Source organism: Eleutherodactylus coqui, chromosome 2 (assembly GCF_035609145.1).
Source record: "Eleutherodactylus coqui strain aEleCoq1 chromosome 2, aEleCoq1.hap1, whole genome shotgun sequence".
In the NCBI taxonomy this organism is placed as follows: Eukaryota; Metazoa; Chordata; class Amphibia; order Anura; family Eleutherodactylidae; genus Eleutherodactylus; species Eleutherodactylus coqui.
The window spans coordinates 288426625-288451444 of record NC_089838.1 but is presented as its reverse complement, the minus strand read 5'-3'; the positions used below and the strand labels follow the sequence as shown (position 1 = coordinate 288451444).

The window sequence follows — 24820 nt, the reverse complement described above, 5'->3', positions numbered from 1 at the left end:
TCCATGATCATTTGCAGGCATGGGCGTTATCTCATAGTCACAATCCTATATTCTGCAAATATTTTGGGTAGAGGGTTGTTGTTTGCTGTTTGGTCATTCACGGCCTCTGGCGACCTTAAAGGTGAGCTTTCTCCTTGTTTTTAGGTTTTGCATTTTGATTTGAATTTGGCAATTTTTCGCAGTTGTCATAATTTTAGTCTTCTTTAAATTCAGGTAGAGGCCTATTTTTTCACTTTCAGTTTTAATCTTACATATCAGCTGCTTCAGATCTGCTTCTGTTTTAGCAAGCAGAATTGTGTCATCCACATAATGGAGATTGTTGATGTTTCTTCCACCTATTTTTCACCCCAATTTCCAATTCGTCTAGGTCCATTTTCCACATGATCACTTCCACATATAGGTTAAACCACAAGGGAGAGAGGATGCAGCCCTGTTGGACGCCTTTGCTAATCTCAAACCAATCTGTCCCCATACGGTGTTCTCACAGTGGCTTCTTGATTGGTAACATAGTATGTAAGGCCGAATGAAGACAATGTCCATCTAGTCCAGCCTGTTATCCTCCTGTGTTGTTGATCCAGAGGTAGGCAAAAAACCCTAAGAGCAGAAGCCAATTAGCCCTTTTGGGGAAAAAATTCCTTCCCGACTCCCTAATGGCAATCAGACTATTCCCTGGATCAACCCCTAATAGTTCCTACCTGCCTGTATACCCGGATTGATAATTAACCTAAGATTTATATCCTATAATATCCTTCCTCTCCAGAAAGACATCAAGTCCCCTTTTAAACTCCTCTATGGATTTTGCCATCACCACTTCCTCAGGCAGAGAGTTCCACAGTCTAACTGCTCTTACAGTAAAGAATCCCATTCTGTGTTGGTGATGAAACCTGCTTTCTTCTGGATGTAGCGGATGCCCTCTTGTTACAGTCGCAGTCCTGGGTATAAACAGATCATGGGAGAGATCCTTGTATTGTCCCCTCATGTATTTATACATAGTTATTTGATCGCCCCTTAGTCGTCTTTTTTCTAGAGTAAATAATCCCAATTTGGATAGCCTCTCTGGGTATTCCAGTCCCGTCATTCCATGTATTAGTTTAGTTGCTCTTCTTTGAACCCCCTCCAGCACTGTAACATCTTTCCTGAGCACCATTGACCAGAACTGTGCGGAGCATTCCATGTGGGGCCTGACAAGTGCCTTGTATAGTGGGAGGATAATGTTCTCGTCCCTCGACCCTATACCTCTTTTAATGCACCCCAAGACTTTATTAGCTTTTGCAGCAGCTGACTGGCATTGGTTACTCCAGTTTAGTCTACAATCCACTAGTACCCCCAGGTCTTTTTCCATATCACTTTTCCCTAGCAGTACCCCATTTAGTGTATATTGGTGACATCCGTTTCTCCTGCCAATGTGCATAACCTTACATTTATCAACATTGAACTGTATTTGCCATTGTTCTGCCCAAGTCCCCAGCTTATCTACGTCCTCTTGTAGCTGTACATTGTCCTGTGTTGTATTAATTATCTTGTATAATTTTGTGTCATCTGCAAATATTGATATTTTACTGTACAGTCCCTCTATCAGGTCGTTGATAAATATATTGAACATAATGGGGACTAGTACTGAACCCTGTGGCACCCTGCTAGCGACGTTGGCCCAATCAGAGTATGAACCATTTATTACCACCCTCTGCTTTCTATCTCTGAGCCAATTCTTTACCCAGATACACACGTTTTCAACCAATCCGAGCTGTCTCATTTTAAAGTGATTTTATCAGCTTGACTAGATGTGGCGATATACGCAACTCTTGTAGGGCGTGCCATAGCTTGTCATGGTCGACGCAGTCAAAGGCCTTGATGTAGTCGATGAGGCACATGTATTCTTTTAGTATTCTCAAGCTTTTTCCATGGTCCATCGCAGGTTTGCAATATGTTCGTGGGTGCCGCGTCCTCACCGGAATCCTGCATGCGCATCAGGGAGTGCGGCTTCAACTACTGATCTCAGTCTTTCCTGTATAATTGTGAGAAGCATCTTGCTTGCATGCGGACTGAGGGCTATTGTTCGGTATTTGAAACAATTCTGGGAGTCGCCTTTCTTTGGTAGAGGGATGAAGAAAGATCTTTTCCAGTCCTGTGGCCATTGTGTGGATGCCCATACTGCCTGGCACAGCACTGTGATGGTTTTCACTGGTACTGGCAGCAATAGCTCTGCCAGTTAGCTGCAACCCGAATCTTTAGAGACGAGCAGGCAGGTACTCGCGTAAGGCACTACTCGCACGAGTAGTTTGCCTTAGCGAGTATGCTCGCTCATCTTTACCTGTGAGTATAGGCCTCGCATAGGGCCTTTCATGGCTTCTGCTTTGAGTTGTTTGCAACGCTCATTCCAGTCCATTTCCTTGTCTTTACTTGCCGCTCACCGAAAATCGGCATTTCATTACCGAACTTTGTTTTTGTTGTCAGCCGCCTTTGCTGCTCTTCTTTTATCGGCTATTCTGACGGTTAATCCTGCTTCTTCTGGTGAGATGCTTACTGGCTGTTTCCATAACTGTGGACTGTATATTGTGCCATAGTTCCTCTGGATGCTTTTCTGAAGCATCAAGCGGTTCAAATCTGTATGCTACCTCAATAGTGTATGATTGGGGGATTTTAGAGGTGTCGAATTTTCTCAATGCAGCACCTTTCTTAATGCTACGGAATTTGATCTTGATCTAAGCTGCAAAGGAGATCATGACCAGTGCCTCATTTGGCACCAGGAAAGGTTTTTATTGCAACGACTGAACTTCACCAACGATGATGACACAGGATGTAATCAATCTGACTTCCATGGAAGCCATTGGGAGATGTCCATTGTCCACGTGTACAGTCAGTGTTTGGGTTGCATAAACCATGTGTTTGTTATTCTGAGACGATCTTCTCAGCAGAACTGTACCAGGCGATCACCGGCTTCATGTTTTTCACCAAGCCCCAATCTCCCTTTGATGATTGCTTCTGGCTGGCTGCCGACTTTGGAATTGAAGTCGCCCATAATGTAAAGGATGTCCTTCCTTGGCACTTTTTTAGCATTTCCTGGACGTCGACATAAAAATCTTTAAAGGTTTACTCATTGGCATCAGTCGTTGGGGCATAGACCTGTAAGATTGAGATATTCACTGGCTTACTACGTATCCAGATAGCAATGATACGGTCGCTAATTGTTCTAAAACTTTCTACTGCCTTTGAGGTCTGCTTGTTTGTAATAAAGGCTACTCTATTCCTCTTGATTTCCTCATGTCCGGCATAGTGCAATGGGAAGTCATCGGACTGAAAATATCCATTACCTGTCCAGTGCAATTCACTAATTCCAAAATATCAATGTTAAGTCTTGTCTTTATGTGTTTCCATGATGCTAGTATGTGAGCTTTGGTACAGTGCAGTCCTTTCCTTTTATCATGAGGTGCATCAGCAGCTGGGCTTCCCGAGAGCTTTTCTCCAGTTGCATCATGAGGAAAACCCCGACTATTTTGGTCTGCAGGGCCTGCCATCAGATATCATGTCTGAATCATTTAAGAGCTCTTTCATAGGGTTTTCAAGGCAAAGTTTTTACAGGGTAGGTCGACAGGTTTTTCCCTAACCCTCCCCATTTATTTGGGATTGGGATCGGCGTATTGAGATGACTCCTACATGGATGGGCTTTTGGCTGGAGGGATAACCATCTATCTCCTTGACATTGCAGGAATGTACTGACCAGTGCTGTGATGCTGCCACCTGCAAACTGAAACAAGGAGCCCAGTGCTTGGAGGAGGACACATGCTGTTCAAACTGTCGGGTGAGTTGGATTTCAGAGGTATTGTACATTAGTAGTATTGCATCACTGCAGGGGATTTGGAGGTTTGTATCAGAAATAAGCAGCGGGAAGATATATGAAGAAATCAACCAGCACAAATGTTTAACCAAAAAGTGACATGATGTTAAAACAGTAACCATTGCAGCAACATCTGACCAAATCCATAGCCATAGGCTGCAATTAGGATTTCACATTTTTCACCTGTGTGAAAATCGCCATCAGAGATTGAAGTGCCATGAAAGTTAAAGAAATTAGATAAATATATATATTACTACTGATGATATCCTTATACCTATACAGCATATGAGGTAATTAAAGGGGTTTTCTCCTGAAGACAACTCTATTGATATGAACAGGCTTTGTTCTTGTGAGACAACCCCATTAAGATAATAGAGGGGTCCTGAGTAGGATGACATACTTTATGAAAGATTTCATAACATGAAACATTACTTAAACTTGGATTGTCAGAAGAAAATCACATATGCAAGGAAATATTCACAAATGGGATGTGAATAATATAATAACCTTTGTTTAATGATTGTTTCCACAGCTGAAGTCAGCAGGTTCTGTGTGTAGACCTGCCAAAGACGAATGTGATTTGACCGATTTTTGTGATGGGAGATCTGCCACCTGTCCCTCTGATTGCTTTCAAATGAATGGATCTCCTTGCAACAACGGAGAGGGTTATTGCTATTATGGGACATGTCCCACCCTTAGGAACCAGTGTGAAACGTACTGGGGAGCAGGTAAACTATACATCATCAGTCTCACAAGGGTCTCACTGTGACAGGAGCTTCTATAAGGGCGAAACATCATCTACGGGTAGTCGCAAGGAGAAATAGAGGAGAGAAATAACGTTACTGGCACTTATAGCACATGTGTCAACGTGGGGATGTCAGCTTACAGAAATTGCTATCTCTGGCTTACAGTGACTGGCACATGAAGAAGTTCACTTCAACACTGTCTTGCTTGACAGCAGACATTTACACCTCATAGTTGTTCAACACACATAAACCCTGGTGGTCTGACCACTCGCTAATACATTTACCATCTCTCTCTATCAGGCTTAGCACCCACAACTTCAAAAACAATAGTACTGTACAGGGGTGGCGTACTGCTAGTGGTCGCAGGGGTTACAATTGCAATCTGACCCCTTAGCGAAAGGGGGCCCACAGGGCCCCGCCATATGCTGTATCACCATTGCTGGCCGGGTCTACGTAACGCTCAGGGAGGGGAGGGCTGTTACTTGGGTGAAGTCGACGATTCCGTAGGGGGCGACAGACAGGCATTGTGGTGCCTGAGACAAGGAAAAACACCCATAGGTGGGGCAGGAAGTAGGATAAAGATATTGGTTTCTGCCACGTTCAGGGGAGAAAGTGAGCTAAAAGCTAGAGAGAGGTCCAGAGAGAGGGACCTGGACTAAGAGCCAAAGGATGTGGAATTTATCCTGCTTTGAAAAGCAAGGAAGGGTGACTACCCACTACAGTTTTTTTTTCACTGCGAAATTTGCAGCGTTTTTTTTTTCTCTAGGGGTCTATGGGACTTGTAATGTAAAAAAAAGTGAGATTTTGCCACGATGCGTTTTTAACATTAGAAAGCCCCATAGACACCTGGGAAAAAAATGCAGCAAATTCGTAAACGCTAGTGGGTAGTCACCCGAAGGCCACCTGCACACGGATGGGTTGGAATAAGACCCTTTGCCTGGCTGGTGACCCCAGCCTACCTGTCCGCAGTTTTCTACTCTGTGCTGTGGATGTGCTGTCCGTCGCAAAAAAAAAAAATGAACACAAAAACTGTCATGTGAAAGCGCCCTTCAGGCCTTGTTCATATAAGGCGACCAAGTCGCGCGATTTTCTTGCGTTGCTACAATGTTACAAATCACATGTATGTGAAGCCCATGCTTTCCTATGGGTTAATTCATATGTGCGATGTTTTGTAGCATGCGACATCTTGACACAAAAACCTCGCTATCCGGTCCTGTGATATGCACACGGTTTTCGTGCGATGCAACTTTGACAGTAGGAAATCCTACTGTCAAAGCCCTAAACTAAGCCCCAGCTGCAGGGAAAAAAAAGTATACATCCCCTTAGAAGTACTAGCATCTCTGGCATGTCTTCTCCCCAGCACTATTCTCCTTCATCTCTTCTGGCCCGGGATTGAAAAATCCCCACCTCCTGGAAGCGCTGCCTCAGACTGGCTGACGCTTAGCCAATCACAACCAGCGTTCGATGAACCAATCACAGCCATTCTTCGAACGCTGGCTGTCACAGCCAGCGCTTTCAGGAGGCAGGGATTCTTCAATCCCCAGCCAGAAGAGATGAAAACCAGTGCTGAGGAGCGGGGAGAAGATGCAACGGAGCCCTGGACAGAGCTTCTAAGGTGATGTATACTTTTTTTTTCTGCAGCAAGGGCTTATTTTCGGGGTAGGGCTTATATTTCAAGTCCCCACCGAAAATCCTCGCATGTGATGCTACAAAATCGCGGTATCATTGAGAGAAACTGCAGCGATATCGCACGGACCAGCTATGCGATATCGCTGCAATTTTCTTGCGGCGATGCTGTGTCGCCCATGTGACAGGAAACCATTGCCTTAAATAAATTACTAACACTCACGTGAGTGCACGTGCTTTGCAAACACCCTTGTGCTGTTATATAGTCTGAACATACTGTTGGGTTCCTAACTAGAGATGAGCGAGTATACTCGCTAAGGCACATTACTCGAGCGAGTAGTGCCTTAGCCGACTATCTTCCCGCTCGTCTCTAAAGATTCTGGGGCTGGGGGGGGGGGGGGGGGGCGGGGAGTGGGCAGGAACGGAGGGGAGAGCTCTCTCTCCCTCTCTCCCCCCTGCTACCCCCCGCTTCCTGCCGCAACTCACCTGTCACCCGCACCGGCCCCCCGAATTTGGTGGGCAAAACAATGCAGCAGCTCAGGAGAAGAGTGCTGGCCCATGTGGGCCATGTAAACAGAAACAAAAAAACTAGCTTGGCAAACCATGTACATGAGATCCATAATGGGAATCCACGTGTCTTAAAATTTAAAGGTATCGAAATAATGAGACCTTATGGCCGGGGAGGTGATGTAGATCGCAAGCTCCTGCAAAAAGAAACAAGATGGATAGACCGACTGAGAACAATTGCACCTGAGGGGCTTAATGAGTCTTTGTCATCCATGTCATTTATATGACGACAAGACCAATGGGGATACTCAGTCGTCCGATGTGCGGTTAAACTCCTATACACACTATTACCATCCCGTTATGACTTGTTTGGAGATAGGAGGAAGCCTGGATACATCTCTGAATAAATATGTTGACCTATGGGTAGTATGGGAGAAGGAATATAAGATACTAGAAATGGATTAATGAAAGTCGTAGGTAACACATTTTCCCTAGGAATTATGGCAATACACGTGAGCACATCTCTTTTCCCTTATGATTAATATGGAAAATAGGAACAAATGTTGCCATCTTTCATCTGAGAGATTCTCCCAGTACACACCGCGCATATGGGCCTTTTTTGGACAGAATAACTCTATCCTATAATCTACACGTTATATGATAATATATGCTCCCTCATATAAAATATTGAGAACCACTGATGGACAGTCTCCCATAACTGTACATCCCTGTATCTTTGTTATACCTAGCGCCCAGAAACTATAGGGTGAGTGTTCCCTTCCCCAGCTGCATTTTTTTCTTTTTTTCTTTCACACTCTCTAGCAATGATGACCCCACCTTCATATTCACAGTCTGTATTGGATGTCATCTGTGTGGCTTGTCTGCGGCTGTTCGCGGTGGAATCGCGCAGCCGCAGTCATCTAGTTGAAATTCAGAAGCACCAAATGACAAAGTCCTGAATGGTTCCCACCGCGTGTGCGTGGGAATGTCCAGCCAATACGATGACATCGCGAGACGACCAAGGAGGGTTCCTCCTGGAGGCAGATATGATTAAATCCCTAATGGACTGCATTGCGCGTGCGCGGCTTCTTCCAATAGCTTGCCAAGCATCGCGAGATCAGCGAGGAAGGGGGCATCTGGAGAAATGACTGAATGGACTCCACTGCACGTGTGCGGCTTTTCTCCAATAGAGTCAGAGAACCGCATGAGACTAGGAAGGAAGGGGCTCGACCCTCTACTGAGCCCTCATAGGCTAATGACAGAGCGAATCACCTTACACGAGGGGCGGAGTTGTCTCTTTTTAAGGGAAGCCTGGTGCAGATCCTACCAAGGATATCAGTAGGGGCTTGTGTGTCCTGGTGTGCAGTTGTCAGTTTGTTAGTGCTGGTGCAGTGTCTACAGTTAAGGCTGAGAAAACGTTGACAGCCACTAACAGGCGTTTGTTCTTAATAGTTAGTGATTAGAGATGAGCGAACGTACTCGTCCGAGCTTGACGCTCGTTCGAGTATTAGCGTGTTCGAGATGCTCGTTATTCGAAACGAGCACCACGCGATGTTCGAGTTTCTTTCACTTTCATCTCTGAGACGTTAGCGCGCTTTTCTGGCCAATAGAAAGACAGGGAAGGCATTACAACTTCCCCCTGCGATGTTCAAGCCCTATACCACCCCCCTGCAGTGAGTGGCTGGCGAGATCAGGTGTCACCCGAGTATAAAAATCGGCCCCTCCCGCGGCTCGCCACAGATGCATTCTGACATAGAGGAGGGAAAGTGCTGTTGGTGCCGGAGCTGCTATAGGGAGAGTGTTAGGAGTATTTTAGGCTTCAAGAACCCCAACGGTCCTTCTTAGGGCCACATCTAACCCTGTGCAGTACTGTGGAGGCTGCTTTTTGCAGTGTTGCACATTTTTTTTTTTGGTATATCGGCCGTGCAGAGCATTGCGCCCTGCAGTAATACTCCAGGGCCAGAAGTGGTGGTTAGGCAGGGACAGAAGACATATATTGTGAGGCAGGGACAGAAGACATATTGATTGAATATAGGCAGTGGGCCTTTGCAAAAACATTTGGGGAAAAAAATCTATTTGGGCTGCCTGTGACTGTCTTCAGTGTTCTGGGTCTCTGCTGGGTGTAGTAGTCCTCCAAATTCATACGCAGCCAGCTAAGTGTTACAGCAGGCTTGCGCAAAATTATTTCCTGGCTCTGTCTGGGCTGTTAAATCACTGCTGTATTGCAGTCCACAATGCAACACTCTGCAGTTCTTTGACATACTCCAGGGCCAGTAGCGGTGAGGCAGGGACAGAAGACATATTGATTGAATATAGGCAGTGGGCCTTTGCAAAAACATTTGGGGAAAAAAATCTATTTGGGTTGCCTGTGACTGTCCTCAGTGTTCTGGGTCTCTGCTGGGTGTAGTAGTCCTCCAAATTCATACGCAGCCAGCTAAGTGTTACAGCAGGCTTGCGCAAAATTATTTCCTGGCTCTGTCTGGGCTGTTAAATCACCGCTGTATTGCAGTCCACAGTGCAACACTCTGCAGTTCTTTGACATACTCCAGGGCCAGTAGCGGTGAGGCAGGGACAGAAGACATATTGATTGAATATAGGCAGTGGGCCTTTGCAAAAACATTTGGGGAAAAAAATCTATTTGGGTTGCCTGTGACTGTCCTCAGTGTTCTGGGTCTCTGCTGGGTGTAGTAGTCCTCCAAATTCATACGCAGCCAGCTAAGTGTTACAGCAGGCTTGCGCAAAATTATTTCCTGGCTCTGTCTGGGCTGTTAAATCACCGCTGTATTGCAGTCCACAGTGCAACACTCTGCAGTTCTTTGACATACTCCAGGGCCAGTAGCGGTGAGGCAGGGACAGAAGACATATTGATTGAATATAGGCAGTGGGCCTTTGCAAAAACATTTGGGGAAAAAAATCTATTTGGGCTGCCTGTGACTGTCCTCAGTGTTCTGGGTCTCTGCTGGGTGTAGTAGTCCTCCAAATTATTTCCTGGCGTTCCGTAAGCGAAGTTAGCCTCCAACCACAGGCCAATAAGCGGCACATTTAATTACAGCGTTCTGTTTCTGCACTACTGGTAATACACCATGCTGAGGGGTAGGGGTAGGCCTATAGGACGTGGACACGGGCGAGGACGCGGAGGCCCAAGTCAGGGTGTGGGCACAGGCCGAGCCAGTGCGGTGGCCAGGGGTAGAGGCAGGGCCAGACCGAATAATCCACCAAATGTTTCCCAAAGCACCCCCTCGCGCCATGCCACCCTGCAGAGGTCAAGGTGCTCAATGGTGTGGCGAGGCTGGGACAGAGTCAGAGCCTGGGACCGCTCACGTCCTACCCACCCCCAGAATTGCGTGCCCCAGCTCGGTGGTGGTATCTGCGGCGGTGTATGCTTCCTCCACTAAACCACCCTCCTCCTCCTCCTACGCAACCTCTGTCTCGCAATCAAGATGTGTCAGCAGCAGCACGTTGCCAGCAGTCGGTGTCGCGCGGCGTGGCAGCACAGCGGTGAGCAAGCGTCAGTAGGCCGTGCTGAAACTACTCAGCTTAGGAGAGAAGAGGCAGACGGCCCACGAACTCCTGCAGGGTCTGACAGAGCAGACCGACCGCTGGCTTGCGCCGCTGAGCCTCCAACCGGGCATGGTCGTGTGTGACAACGGCCGTAACCTGGTGGCGGCTCGGCAGCTCGGCAGCCTCACGCACGTGCCATGCCTGGCCCATGTCTTTAATTTGGTGTTTCAGCGCTTTCTTAAAAGCTACCCACACTTGTCATACCTGCTCGGAAAGGTGCGCCGGGTCAGCGCACATTTCCACAACTCCAAGACGGACGCTGCCACCCTGCGGACCCTGCAACATCGGTTTCATCTGCCAGTGCACCGATTGCTGTGCAACGTGCCCACACAGTGGAACTCTACGCTCCACATGTTGGCCAGGCTCTATGAGCAGCGTAGAGCTATTGCGGAATACCAACTCCAACATGGGCGGCGTAGTGGGAGTCAGCCTCCTCAATTATTTACAGAAGATTGGGCCTGGTTGGCAGCCATCTGCCAGGTCCTTGGAAACTTTGAGGAGTCTACCCAGATGCTGAGCGGGGATGCTGCAATCATTAGCATCACCATTCCTCTGCTATGCCTCTTGAGAAGTTCCCTGCAAAGCATAAAGGCAGACGCTTTGCACTCGGAAACGGAGGCGGGGGAAGACAGTATGTCGCTGGATAGTCAGAGCACCCTCATGTCTATATCTCAGTGCGTTGAGGAGGAGGAGGAGGAGGGGGAGGAGCATGAGGAGGAGGGGGAAGAGACAGCTTGGCCCACTGCTGAGGGTACACATGCTACTTGCCTGTCATCCTTTCAGCGTGTATGGCCAGAGGAGGAGGAGGAGGAGCATGAGAAGGAGGGGGAAGAGACAGCTTCGCCCACTGCTGAGGGTACACATGCTGCTTGCCTGTCATCCTTTCAGCGTGTATGGCCAGAGGAGGAGGAGGAGGAGGAGGAGGAGGATCCTGAAAGTGATCTTCCGAGTGAGGACAGCCATGTGTTGCGTACAGGTACCCCAGCACACATGGCTGACTTCATGTTAGGATGCCTTTCTCGTCACTCTCACGTTACACGCATTCTGGCCACTACGGATTACTGGGTGTACACACTGCTCGACCCACGGTATAAGGAGAACCTTTCCACTCTCATTCCCGAAGAGGAAAGGGGTTCCAGAATGATGCTATACCACAGGGTGCTGGTGGACAAACTGATGGTAAACTTCCCATCCGACAGCGCTAGTGGCCGAAGGCGCAGTTCCGAGGGCCAGGTAGCAGGGGAGGCGCAGAGATCAGGCAGCATGTACAGCGCAGGCAGGGGACCATTATCCAAGGCCTTTGCCAGCTTTCTGGCTCCCCAGCAAGACTGTGTCACCGGTCCCCAGTGAGGGCTGAGTTGGCGGGAGCACTGTAAAAGGATGGTGAGGGAGTACGTAGCCGATCGCACGACCGTCCTCGGTGACGCCTCTGCCCCCTACAACTACTGGGTGTCGAAGCTGGACACGTGGCCTGAACTCGCGCTGTATGCCCTGGAGGTGCTTGCTTGTCCTGCGACTAGCGTCTTGTCAGAGAGTGTGTTTAGTGTGGCTGGGGGAATCATCACGGATAAGCGTACCCACCTGTCAACCGACAGTGCCGACAGGCTTACACTCATCAAGATGAACAAAGCCTGGATTTCCCCAGACTTCTCTTCTTCACCAGCGGACAGCAGCGATACCTAAGCAATACGTAGGCTGCACCCGCGGATGGAAGCATCGTTCTCTATCACCATCAAAAACGGGGACCTTTTTGCTTCATCAATCTGTGTATAATATTCCTCCTCCCCCTCCTGCTCCTCCTCCTGAAACCTCACATAATCACGCCGAACAGGCAATTTTTCTTAGGCCCACAAGGCTCAGTCATATAATTTTTCTAAACAATTTTTATACGTTTCAATGCTCATTAAAGCATTGAAACTTTCACCTCAACCAATTTTTATTTTAACTGGGCTGCCTCCAGGCCTAGTTACCAATTAAGCCACATTAACCAAAGCGATTAATGGATTTCACCTGCCCTCTTGGTTGGGCATGGGCAATTTTTCTGATGTACATTAGTACTCTTGGTACACCAATTTTTGGGAGCCCTCGCCTACAGTGTAATCAAATGAATTTTTAGCCCACCTGCATTACAGCTGACGTTACATCAGCTGTGTTGGGCACTGCAATGGGATATATTTATGTACCGCCGGTGGGTTCCAGGGAGCCACCCATGCCGTGGGTCCACAGGGAGTTGTAACTGCATGTGTCCACTTCTAAAGAACCCCAGTCTGACTGGGGCATGCAGTGTGGGCCGAAGCCCACCTGCATTAAGCACAACATTACCTCAGCAGTGATGGGCAATGCAATGGTATATATTTATGTACCGCCGGTGGCTTCCTGGCACCCACCCATGCCGTGGGTCCACAGGGAGTTGTAACTGCATGTGTCCACTTCTAAAGAACCCCATTCTGACTGGGGCATGCAGTGTGGGCCGAAGCCCACCTGCATTAAGCACGACATTACCTCAGCTGTGATGGGCAATGCAATGGGATATATTTATGTACCGCCGGTGGCTTCCTGGCACCCACCCATGCTGTCGGTCCACAGGGAGTTGTAACTGCATGTGTCCACTTCTAAAGGACCCCAGTCTGACTGGGGCATGCAGTGTGGGCCGAAGCCCACCTGCATTTAATCGGACGTTACCTCAGCTGTGATGGGCAATGCAATGGGATATATTTATGTACCGCCGGTGGCTTCCTGGCACCCACCCATGCTGTGGGTCCACAGGGAGTTGTAACTGCATGTGTCTACTTCTAAAGAACCCCAGTCTGACTGGGGCATGCAGTGTGGGCCGAAGCCCACCTGCATTAAGCACGACATTACCTCAGCTGTGATGGGCAATGCAATGGGATATATTTATGTACCGCCGGTGGCTTCCTGGCACCCACCCATGCTGTCGGTCCACAGGGAGTTGTAACTGCATGTGTCCACTTCTAAAGGACCCCAGTCTGACTGGGGCATGCAGTGTGGGCCGAAGCCCACCTGCATTTAATCGGACGTTACCTCAGCTGTGATGGGCAATGCAATGGGATATATTTATGTACCGCCGGTGGCTTCCTGGCACCCACCCATGCTGTGGGTCCACAGGGAGTTGTAACTGCATGTGTCTACTTCTAAAGAACCCCAGTCTGACTGGGGCATGCAGTGTGGGCCGAAGCCCACCTGCATTAAGCACGACATTACCTCAGCTGTGATGGGCAATGCAATGGGATATATTTATGTACCGCCGGTGGCTTCCTGGCACCCACCCATGCTGTGGGTCCACAGGGAGTTGTAACTACATGTGTCCACTTCTAAAGAACCCCAGTCTGACTGGGGCATGCAGTGTGGGCCGAAGCCCACCTGCATTTAATCGGACGTTACCTCAGCTGTGATGGGCACTGCAGTGGGATTCGTTTATGTACAGCCGGTGGGTTCCAGGAAGCCACCCATGCTGTGGGTGCACACGGAATTCCCATTGCGGAGTTGTACCTGCCTGTGACTATTTATAAAAAACCGCGGTCTGACTGGGGCATGCAGACACCTTGACAGAATGAATAGTGTGTGGCACATAGGTTCCCCATTGCTATGCCCACGTGTGCAGCTCCAGATGGAGGTGGCACAGGATTGGATTTCTCATTGCTTCTGTACAGCATTGTGGACTATCGCCCTGCCCCTTTTAAAAAGGGTCGCTGCCTAGCTGTGCCAACCCTCTGCAGTGTGTGCCTGCTTTTCCTCTGGCAGACGCACTTATAAATAGACATGAGGGTGGCGTGGCATGAGGGCAGCTGAAGGCTGGGCAGGGACAGTTTGGTGTGCGCTGTGGACACTGGGTCGTGGGGGGGGGGGGGTTGGGCAGCATGTAACCCAGTAGAAGTGGCAGCGGAGTGTCATGCAGGCAGTGATTGTGCTTTGTTGGAGGTAGTGTGGTGCTTAGCTAAGGTATGCATTGCTAATGAGGGCTTTTCAGAAGTAAAAGTTGTTGGGAGGGGGGGGGGGGGGCCCACTCTTGCCGCTATTGTGGCTTAATAGTGGGACCTGGGAACTTGAGATGCAGCCCAACATGTAGCCCCTCGCCTGCCCTATCCGTTTCTGTGTCGTTCCCATCACTTTCTTGAATTGCCCAGATTTTCACAAATGAAAACCTTAGCGAGCATCGGCGATATACAAAAATGCTCCGGTCGCCCATTGACTTCAATGGGGTTCGTTACTCGAAACGAACCCTCGAGCATCGCGAAAAGTTCGTCCCGAGTAACGAGCACCCGAGCATTTTGGTGCTCGCTCATCTCTATTAGTGATACAAAATAGAATTCCAACTAAGCTAACACAACTTTGCCTGTAAGGAATGAGGGACTAATTATCAAAGCCCTCTAGGGTGGCATGTGTGTTATCTTAAAGTACATATCTGGGAATCTTGAGGTATAACTTTCTGGAGCATTCTATTACTGCTGCATAAAACAGCATAACATTCATATCTTTGTGGACTTTATAACATTACTATTTTAATTGATGGAAATGAGAACGTAGTCATCATACTTCACGTAAATCATTGATCTTAACGAAGTCCACCACTGACTACAACTGTTTGGAGAGGGGATATACATGTAATCTATCTCTACCCTCATATCCATCAGCATTACACCAGGCAGCTGTGTATCATGAGCTCTGAACCAAGAGCTACTCAATGTAACCATAAGTAAGAGCAGAGGCATTATCATCCTAAGGGTGCATTCCCACGAACGTATATCGGCTCGGTTTTCACGCCAAGCCGATATACGTTGTCCTCGTGTGCAGGGGGGGGGGGGATGGAAGAGCCAGGAGCAGGAACTGAGCTCCCGCCCCCTCACTGCCTCCTCTCCGCCCCTCTGCACTATTTGCAATGGGGAGAGCTGGGCCGGGGTGGGGCTGATTCTCAGAACTTAGCCCCGGCCCAGCCAGCCTCTCCCCATTGCAAATAGTGCAGATGGGCAGAGAGGGGGCGGGAGCTCAGTTCCTCCTCCTGGCTCTTCCATCCTCCCCCCCCCCCCTGCACACGAGGATAACGTATATCGGCTCGGCGTGAAAACCGAGCCAATATACGTTCGTCTGAATGCAGCCTAAGAGCGCTGATATATCCTCAGTAGGATACTATAATAACCACTCAATGTACTTATAAAGAAGAGCAGTGGCTTTACCATTCCAGCAGCGCTGATTAATACATCCTCAGCAGGATACTGTAATAATCACCAACAAAGTACATTTACACGATATAAACTTTAGGAACTACTCAACAAAGATTCCTAACACGAATTTACTTAGACTATTCACCCCTTTTGATCCTGGTGAATCGGTTCAACTATCGTATCAGGGCCGAAGAAACGCGTCGATAAAAGTGAAAAGTGACTCAATTATTGATCATATTCAGCCTTTGGATGATATATATAAATTGGTCACGTTGTGATTGAAGTGACACAATTGCTGATGGTATTCAGCCCTCAGATGAGATATATACAGATATCACTATTGGATTTAAAGGGATATAATTGATCATCATCTTTAATTTATTATGAGACAGTAACAACGAGATTGGGACAATGGTCCTTCACATAGAGGCAATATAAGTGTTTACTGTCTCTGATTGGAGGATTGTATGCTAATCATCAGAACAAGGCCCCTAAAAGCATAGGCCACTGGAGGTCTCAAATTGGTGAATACCAACGTATGAGAATCACCAACCAGTGGCAACTTATGAGGAAAGAAAAAACGTATGATCTCTTGACATAGTGTCTGAAACACACTTTATCCCTTTAGTTTCCTTGTCTGTCCCCTTCTTTCTGTTCTTTGTTTGTTTTTTTAGTGTCTGTCTAGTCCCCGGAGTGTGCTGAGTTATAGGTAGTGTGTCACACCTTATTTTAAATGAAAATTTGTAATAAAAGTTATATTTTAATAACACTATAAATAAATTCATCCATTTTTGGGTGCTTTTCAGTGAATTTTTCTCTCAATCTTTAGAGTCCAATAGTGTGGACTTTATTAGTATTTTTTGTACCCCACGCTTCTTGGGTAGCACTCTCCACTACATAAGAGGATGAACAATGGAAGCAAAGGTTCCAAGTTTAAAATAATGATGGTCAACCACTTCGAAGTTAAAGTTCAGTCTTAGTTGCTTTTAAGTGTGCATAGTGTACTCCTATCTTAGAGACCGGTCTCTACTTACAATTGTTGCTTAAGTTTGGCCACAGCTCAGTAAACAAAGTCTGTCAATGCTTCTATTGTAGTTTTCCGATAGCGGCATATGGCGCTGCTCCTTCCTTTTACTCCAGCAGCACTGACAGCAGACCTCTTGGGCATCTGTGTTGGAGCAGCCTTGCGATTTGCTTCCACGACTTGAAGCAACAGTTGTTTTTCTTCTTCGTCATTAGTAAAAAGTCTGAAAATGTATGGTCTTCGAGCACAACCTTATCGTACACATAAGAACCTGAAACTCTGCCCAAAGTTTTGTTAAAAGGAAAAGAAATTAGAAGGTGTCTTGCTTTGTAGTTGAAAGTTGAGTTTTTTTAGGCCACCCTAATGGTTAGTGGTACCTATAGATTATAAAGATATAGATGAACATTAGATGCTTATATCTTTTCAGAGGAGGATATTTTAGTTTTATGTCACAGGATTTTTATTTTGCCTTTTTTTAAATGTGTACTTTTGACTTGTCCATAACCCAGGGTCTGTGCCATCAAAGGACTCCTACTATGAAACTATCCGAAACAGCTGCCCCTGGTCTCGGTATGTATTGTATGCGGATTACAAATACATGATAAATCATGCTGTATATAACAGTAAACCATTCTTATTTATTGGTGTTGCTATATTTTCAGGTTCAGTCAGTGTGGAGCTTTGTACTGCTCTGGAGGCAGAAGACAACCCATCATTAACGGATTTAATTCTTACGGTATCTCAGGATGTAAAACTCTTTTCCCAGAAGTATTAGTGAAGAGTGGAACAAAATGTGGAATTTGGGGAGTAAGTGTTCTACATTCCAGTACTGATAGCTATGAAGTGCGAGGATGTGGTCAGCAATGTGATCCATTTTCTGGGTGTGTAATTGGAAACCCCCTTTACACATTTAGGGTCCAAGATTTAGAGATTGATTGCCTGTCCTCAGGATCTAATTGGGGGTTTACAGCCCTGGATCCCTGCCAGTCAGCTGATTTAAGGGGCTGCGGCATTCGTCCGAGTGCTTCGACCAATTCAGTGTTATATACATTGGAGTAGGATCCTGTTAATACTCAGAATGCCATATTTTTATGGCAGCTATTCTGAATACTGTAGTCTTGCCCCATCTAATATAACAAAGCCTACAGGCTTTTTCTTACACCACACGTTAATCCCTTTGCCTGACCTCAGGTGGATGATTTTGGTGTCATTAGATTAGTGACATAGTCTCACCACTGCCGTAAAATCCTAAAATTTGAGTTTGATACATGGAGTGACCTGTGAGGAGAGTCGCTGGGGAGAGTGAAGTGTTGCTTAGCAGTTCGAGATGCCAGTGGTGAGGAGGAGATAGTGAGGTGGTTTCACACGTGTGAGGGCAAAAGCGGGCTGTGATTCACGGGCCAATATCGCACTTTCCACCATGTGAAAGCACTTTGGATGCAAGGCTTTTTCATGTGAAAACAACCTTGCATCACCAAAGGATTTCCCCAGCCGCAGCAGAAGATCGTGGAGCTCTCCCATTGCTTTCAGTGGGAGGGAGTTAGGGGGAAGGGAGAGGGAGAGAGAAGAGACAAGAAAGAAGCGGGGAGGGAGAGAGAGAAGTGGTGGCTCTGTTTTTTATATAGCAGCTGTTCTAACAGGATAGCTCACCAAGTAAACATTGAAGTGGCAGTAGCACTCGGATGAGTATCGCAGCCCCTTCAATCAGCTGATTGGCATTGGTCCTGTCTGAACCCCCATTGATCAGTTATTGACTGCCTGTCCTGAGGTTAGGCCATCGAGTTTTAAAGTCTGGATAACCCCTTTAAATGTTAATTTTCTGTCTGCTTGTTAGCATCCCTAGGAGGAGGTAAGGAGTTTTAGAGAAGGCATCTATAGTAATATTATTTAACTTTAATTCCATGTAGATTTGGAGCTCCGTATTAGAAATATGCAGCTCCAAATACTATAAAGATATTAATCAGCTCAGAAAATGGTGTTCATGAGGGCATTTACCTTAAAGGGGTTGTACCAAGTTATATAGTTATTCCATATCTACATGATAGGGAATAGCTTTATGGGGTGGGAATCCAACTCCTGGGACCTCCACCAATTCCAAGAATGAGGGTCTGATCAGTTCCCAAATGAATGGAGCAGAGGATTTTGGCTATCTCCCGTACTATCATTGAAATTAATGGAGTGGCAGCGCACCCATGTGACCTCTTCTTTATTCATTCGGGAGCTGATCAGACCCACGTTTTCAGGATTGTTGGGGGTTCCAGCAATTGGATCGATCATAAGGTTTTAGGCTGCATTCACACGAACGTATATCGGCTCGGTTTTCACGCCGAGCCGATATACGTCGTCCTCATTTGCAGGGGAGGAGGATGGAAGAGCCAGGAGCAGGAACTGAGCTCCCGCCCCCTCTCTGCCTCCTCTCTGCCTCCTCTCTGCCCCTCTGCATTATTTGCAATGAAAGGAGGTGGGACGGGGGTGGGGCTAAGTTCCGAGAATTAGCCACGCCCCAGTCCCGCCTCTCCCCATTGCAAATAGCGCAGAGAGGGGGCGGGAGCTCAGTTCCTGCTCTCAGCTCTTCCATCCTCCCCCCCCCCTGCAGATGAGGACGACGTATATCGGCTCGGCGAGAAAACCGAGCTGATATACGTTCGTCTGAATGCAGCCTTAAAGTTATCTCCTATCCTGTGCCTAGCTTATAGGGCTAACAGTAGATTACAATCTGTAAGGTACAAAAATGCAAATACACGATTTGTACCCTGATGGATGTTAATTTTGTCAGTTCTGTTTTTTGTCAACTATATGGTATTTTAAGTAGACAATGAGGTCGGTTTCACATGCCCGAGAATCTCGTGTGAGATTCGTGCATTGGGTGATGCACAAATATGATCCCTATTATTTGAATGGGGTCATACACCTGAGTGATTTTTTTTTCTGCAACGCGGGCTAAAAATCATGGCATGTCCTATTTTCGGGCATGCCATCGAATGCAATGTGAGGTGTCCCATTGAAAACAACGGGAAACACTCCCTGATTGCTACTTCACTATAATGTTTCAAGGCCCGATATCGCAGTCAGTTGTGTGAAATTAGTCAAAAGAGTGTATAAAGTTAGGGCTGACAAGTCCTCTAATGGATTTTGTTTGGTTGATTTCTTCTGCTTCTAACACAGAATAAATTGTCATTTTCTAGATGTGTATAAATGGACTGTGTGCTGAAATTCCCATCCAACCTGTAATGTGTGCTGCCAGGTGCCCCGGACATTCGGTGAGTCCTGAATACACTTGTAATGGAATGTACGTTTTTTCCCCATCATAATACAGTCGTGTCTAAATTTAGAGCAAACTTTTCAACTCTTATTTATTATCGTAGTGACAACCAATATGGCTGCCATTTGTCTGTTTCTTTTCTCTGAGTCCTGTAGCACAAATCTGCCTAGTTATGTAGCAATGGAAGCATCACTGCATAACAAGGACAAATCATCCATTCAGGAACCTGGGAGTACCGGGCGGTTGTGCAGCTTTCTGATATATTTTGTGTCTAATACATCACCTATTTACAAAGCTCTGCTTGCTGTCAGTAAGAGTCGGTTCAGATTTCTGTCTGCTTCTTCTAGTGGCTTCATCATAAATGCTGAAAAAGTAGTGCAACCATTTTTCCCCCCGTAAAATAAAGGAACCCCTGGACAGAATCAGATGGAACCCAGCAGTATTGTTCCTGTAAAAAACAGGGACGTCAAACGGAACGGATTCAATCAGAAACATTTTTGGGTTCTTTTCTATCGCTGATTTCAATAGGAAAACCTTGGATCAATTTAACTTAAAGGGGTTGTCCCGCGCCGAAACGGGTTTTTTTTTTTTTAAACCCCCCCCCCCCCCCGTTCGGCGCGAGACAACCCCGATGCAGGGGTTAAAAAAACCACCCGCACAGCGCTTACCTGAATCCCGGCGGTCCGGCGTCTTCATACTCACCTGCTGAAGATGGCCGCCGGGATCCTCTGTCTTCATGGACCGCAGGGCTTCTGTGCGGTCCATTGCCGATTCCAGCCTCCTGATTGGCTGGAATCGGCACGTGACGGGGCGGAGCTACACAGAGCTACACGGAGCCCCATAGAGAAGAGGAGAAGACCCGGACTGCGCAAGCGCGGCTAATTTGGCCATCGGAGGGCGAAAATTAGTCGGCACCATGGAGACGAGGACGCCAGCAACGGAGCAGGTAAGTATAAAACTTTTTATAACTTCTGTATGGCTCATAATTAATGCACAATGTACATTACAAAGTGCATTATTATGGCCATGCAGAAGTGTATAGACCCACTTGCTGCCTCGGGACAACCCCTTTAAGTTTCTCTGTTCCAAAAACGGAACAGAGAAACGGAAAGCCCTAACGCAGCCCAAACACAGCTGTGAATGGGGCCTTCCTAGATGAATTGAATCAATATTATTTACACAGAAGCTAGGAGTTTGTTACAATGTATTCATTTTGTGGACCTGACTACTGTAGGTCTGTGGCTTCTGTGTTCAGTACTTCACCCTTGGCTTGACACCTCTGAGCCCAATGGCCCTCGGTATCTGCCCATCTTTGCATGGTGATCACACTAAGTGTAAATCCTATTAATCCCATGTCTTTTACAGGTTTGTGACCATGAGATGAAGTGTCGCTGTAAGGAAGGCTGGGCACCACCGTACTGTGATAGGAGAGTGCAATAGTAAGTATAAAATTGCTATATATATATATGCACAATGTGTGCAGGGACAGATATAGAAAGCAGAGTCCCTGTGCAAGATGAAGCAGAGTACATGGGCCCCTTACTGTCAAATATCTCTGTATACAGCGCCCCCTTATGTCTTTCTAAAAGACTGTAGAAACAGATATTTATGTTAATGGTTTATATAGTGCAAACATATTCCGCAGTGCTGTACACAGATTGTTATCATTTCCATTGGGCTCTCTCCCTATGGGGCTGGCAAATTACAGTACCAGTCAAAAGATTGGACACACCTTTTTATCCCATGTTTTTTAATTCTCTTTAATGTAGATTTATATTGAAGACATGAAACCTACGAAGGAACACATGTAATTAGGTAGTAAATAGAGATGAGTGAGCACGCTCATTTAAGGCTGATGCTCGATCGAGCATCAGGCTTGTTGAGTAACTGATTACTCGACTGAGCACCATGCGGGGGCGGGGGGGGGGGGGGGGAGTGCGAGGGAGCAGTTGTATTTTTCAATGGTACCCTTTAATGTACTAAAAAAATTCTAAGTGGAATGGAAAAACCCTGAAATCTTTGGGTGTGTCTTGTTTCTACGGCATACACACTGCAAAAAAAAAAAGGACATAGGTTTATTTTAGGGGTCAGTATAATGTCAGTATAAATATGTTTTGGGGTTTTATTATTTTTAGATTCTTTTATTATTAATATTGCAAAAGTTGAAGTGCTGCGTAATAAGTTGGCGATATACAAATGAAGACTATTATTATTCTTTTTAAAGCTTTTATGTTTTTGTTGTTTCTTTTTAATAATTAATAAAAATTTGTAAGACTAATTACAGAACTTAGTATGGTTTGAGCGCTCCTGCAGTATGATGTAATACTATAGTTTTACTTCATACCGTGATCTGACAGGCAATCTATCAAGCCTCGCCACAGGCATAACTTGATAGGCAATTTGCAATGACAGCCCTGGGGCCTTTCACAAGACCCCGACTGCCATGATAATTGCACGGCAACCCACGATCTAATCACGAGGGGTAGTGGGGGACCCCCGAATATCGATTGGGGCATTTAAATGTTACTGTCAGAACTCACAGTGGCATTTAAAGAGTTAACAGCTCCGATGAGCAGTGCTGCTTTGAAACTATTGCGGGCAGGTGTCAACTGTAAGAAACAGTTGGGACCAACAGCGTAGCACTAGGTGTTGCAATTTTGACCCAATCCCTTAGTGAACGGGGGCCCGCATGCCCCGCCATACGTCATTTTACCGCCGTGGCCCATGTGTTGGTTGTGGGTGGCACTTGGGGATGGGAGAGACTACTACCCTGAGAGCTGGTAGCCAATTACACGCGGCAGACTCCCCCGGGGCGCGGTTCTCCCTTCTACTGAGAGACTGTAGTTGTGATTGGTCAAACTGCAGTCTATCACTGCGCTGCAGGCTGCGTGATTGGTCCAGCTGGCGGTGCACTGAAAGTGAAGAGGATAGCGGAGTCCACAGACCATGCAGTACAACCAGGTATGTACTGCATGTAATATTGTATGTATAGCTGGTATAACTTATACCAGCTGTACATATATAATTATATACAGAAGATACCCAGATTATACCAGCATGCTCCATATCACTATATACAGGGAATTGGGGATTCCACTTTTCTGCTCTATTCGGGGAGCAGGAAAAGGAAATCCCCACTGTGGAAAGGGTCTGTCTCTGGACAGAATCGAACAACCCCAGACGGACCCCATTGACTGTAATGGGGTCTGTCCGCTCTCCCCTCAGCTGCCCCGCTTTTGGATGAAAATAAAAGCCCTGCATGCAAAGCTTTTTCTTCCAGTGATTGAGCCGGATCTGTGAACGGAGCGTCCAACGCTGATGTGAAACCGTCCTTACACCAGCATGGTCAATATCACTGTATACAGGAGTGAAAAGCACAGAAGGAGGATATTCTAACGGACAAAAAAAAAAAAAAATCACAGAAAGCGTCCATATACCTACTGATAAAATGATGCAAGAGGGCAGGTATATACACCACTTATCCCCAACATGCAGACAGCCAGACTGCTGAATAAAGAAGCAGCTTACACATGTGAGGACACTGGTGAGCAGCCACTCACAAGCCCTCCTTATACAGAGGGAGCGGCTGATTAGTGCTTATTCCTACACAGAGGAGTAGATACAGGGTGTCAGGCCACATGATGTAGTGCAACATGCAGGCTCACAGCTTATTAATGACGCCATATTTAAATCCAGTGGGTTGCCCTGCATCCCACAGGTAAGCCACACTGGCACTGGTATATATTACTTACTGTATATAGTGAAATGGAGCATGCTGGTTTAATCTGGGTATCACCTGTATACGATCGCACACTACACGCACAATTAAAAAATTCAGTGTCTTGCATGTCACACAGCACAGAGACGGGGCTATCAGCCATATAAATATGGCCTAATAGAGGGGATAGTGAGCGGGGCACACCAATCAGATGTCCATATTATCCCCACAACCATTAGGTTTTTACATTTTGATGAGATCCAGTTTTATCCAGTTGTGACACTTTACTGATTCTTTTTCAGGACCCTAAACCCAACTACAGAAGACACCATGGGAGCTCCTGGGCCGAGGATATTGGCATTGGAGACAACCATTTCTATATTGTAATGCGATCATAATGATGTGTCAATGCAGATCCATTTTATGCTACGTTCTATATTTGTTCCCATTCATAATTGCATTAGGGTTCCTTTAGGGCTTTCAGTCTCCCTCTATTCCATTTTTGGAACAAACAAACAGAATTACAACAGAAATAACTAATTCCATTTTTTCCTTATTGATTTCAATGGGCTCTCAAAAAACGGACCGCAGACGTAATTCAGTTTGTTTCCGTTCCATTTGGTTTCTATTTCTTAACTCAATGAATAGTGTTGCAGCCGGCTTTATTTGTTGCAAGGGAAACCAAACGGAATGGAAACAAACTGAAAGCTTTCTGTTTGCTTTCATTATTTTGAAACCCATTGAAGACAATGGGGAGAAAACGGAATTGATTGTTTCCATTTCAATTCCATTTCTCTGCTTCAAAAACAGAACAGAGAGATGGAAAACCCTAATGTGGCCGTAGCGCAATTGTGTATAGGAGTTTATTTACACACATGCATTCCTGGATTATATTCATATTGTCGCAATCTGTTACACATTATGCATTTATAACTGCTCATCAGTTTAGCCATCCTGCTTATTTCCTTTGTGATTGATGTGGACCTGTGGTTGATGAGTAAAGGCATGATATACATGGGATTATCATAGCTACAGTATATACAAAACACAGACTGCTAATGGAGTTTTTAAGGTTGAAGATCGCATTATATTGACAATTTTATCCTTTCCTTTAGGCTATATAGAACAATGATACAAAAACGTACACCAGTAAATGCTATAGCCAATCACATACATTTACACATTGTCTGGAATAATGGGGACCAAAGATGTATTAATCCTTTCCAATCCCCTGTCTGACGTCTAAAGACATTCTGATTGAAGCGTGTACAGCTCTGATGTCAGAAGACGTCCAGCAGGGTATTCTTACTGTATATTACTGGCCGCTCTGTTGTCGGGGGCCTCTCCAGGAAGTCCGATAC

The 24820-nt window shown here is 46.3% G+C and overlaps 1 pseudogene; it reads left to right on the top strand.

Annotated features, from left to right (window-relative positions):
• LOC136610188 (zinc metalloproteinase-disintegrin-like MTP4) overlaps positions 1–23857 on the top strand; it is a 63796-nt pseudogene extending 39939 nt beyond the window's left edge.
• Positions 23858–24820: the final 963 nt, after the last annotated feature.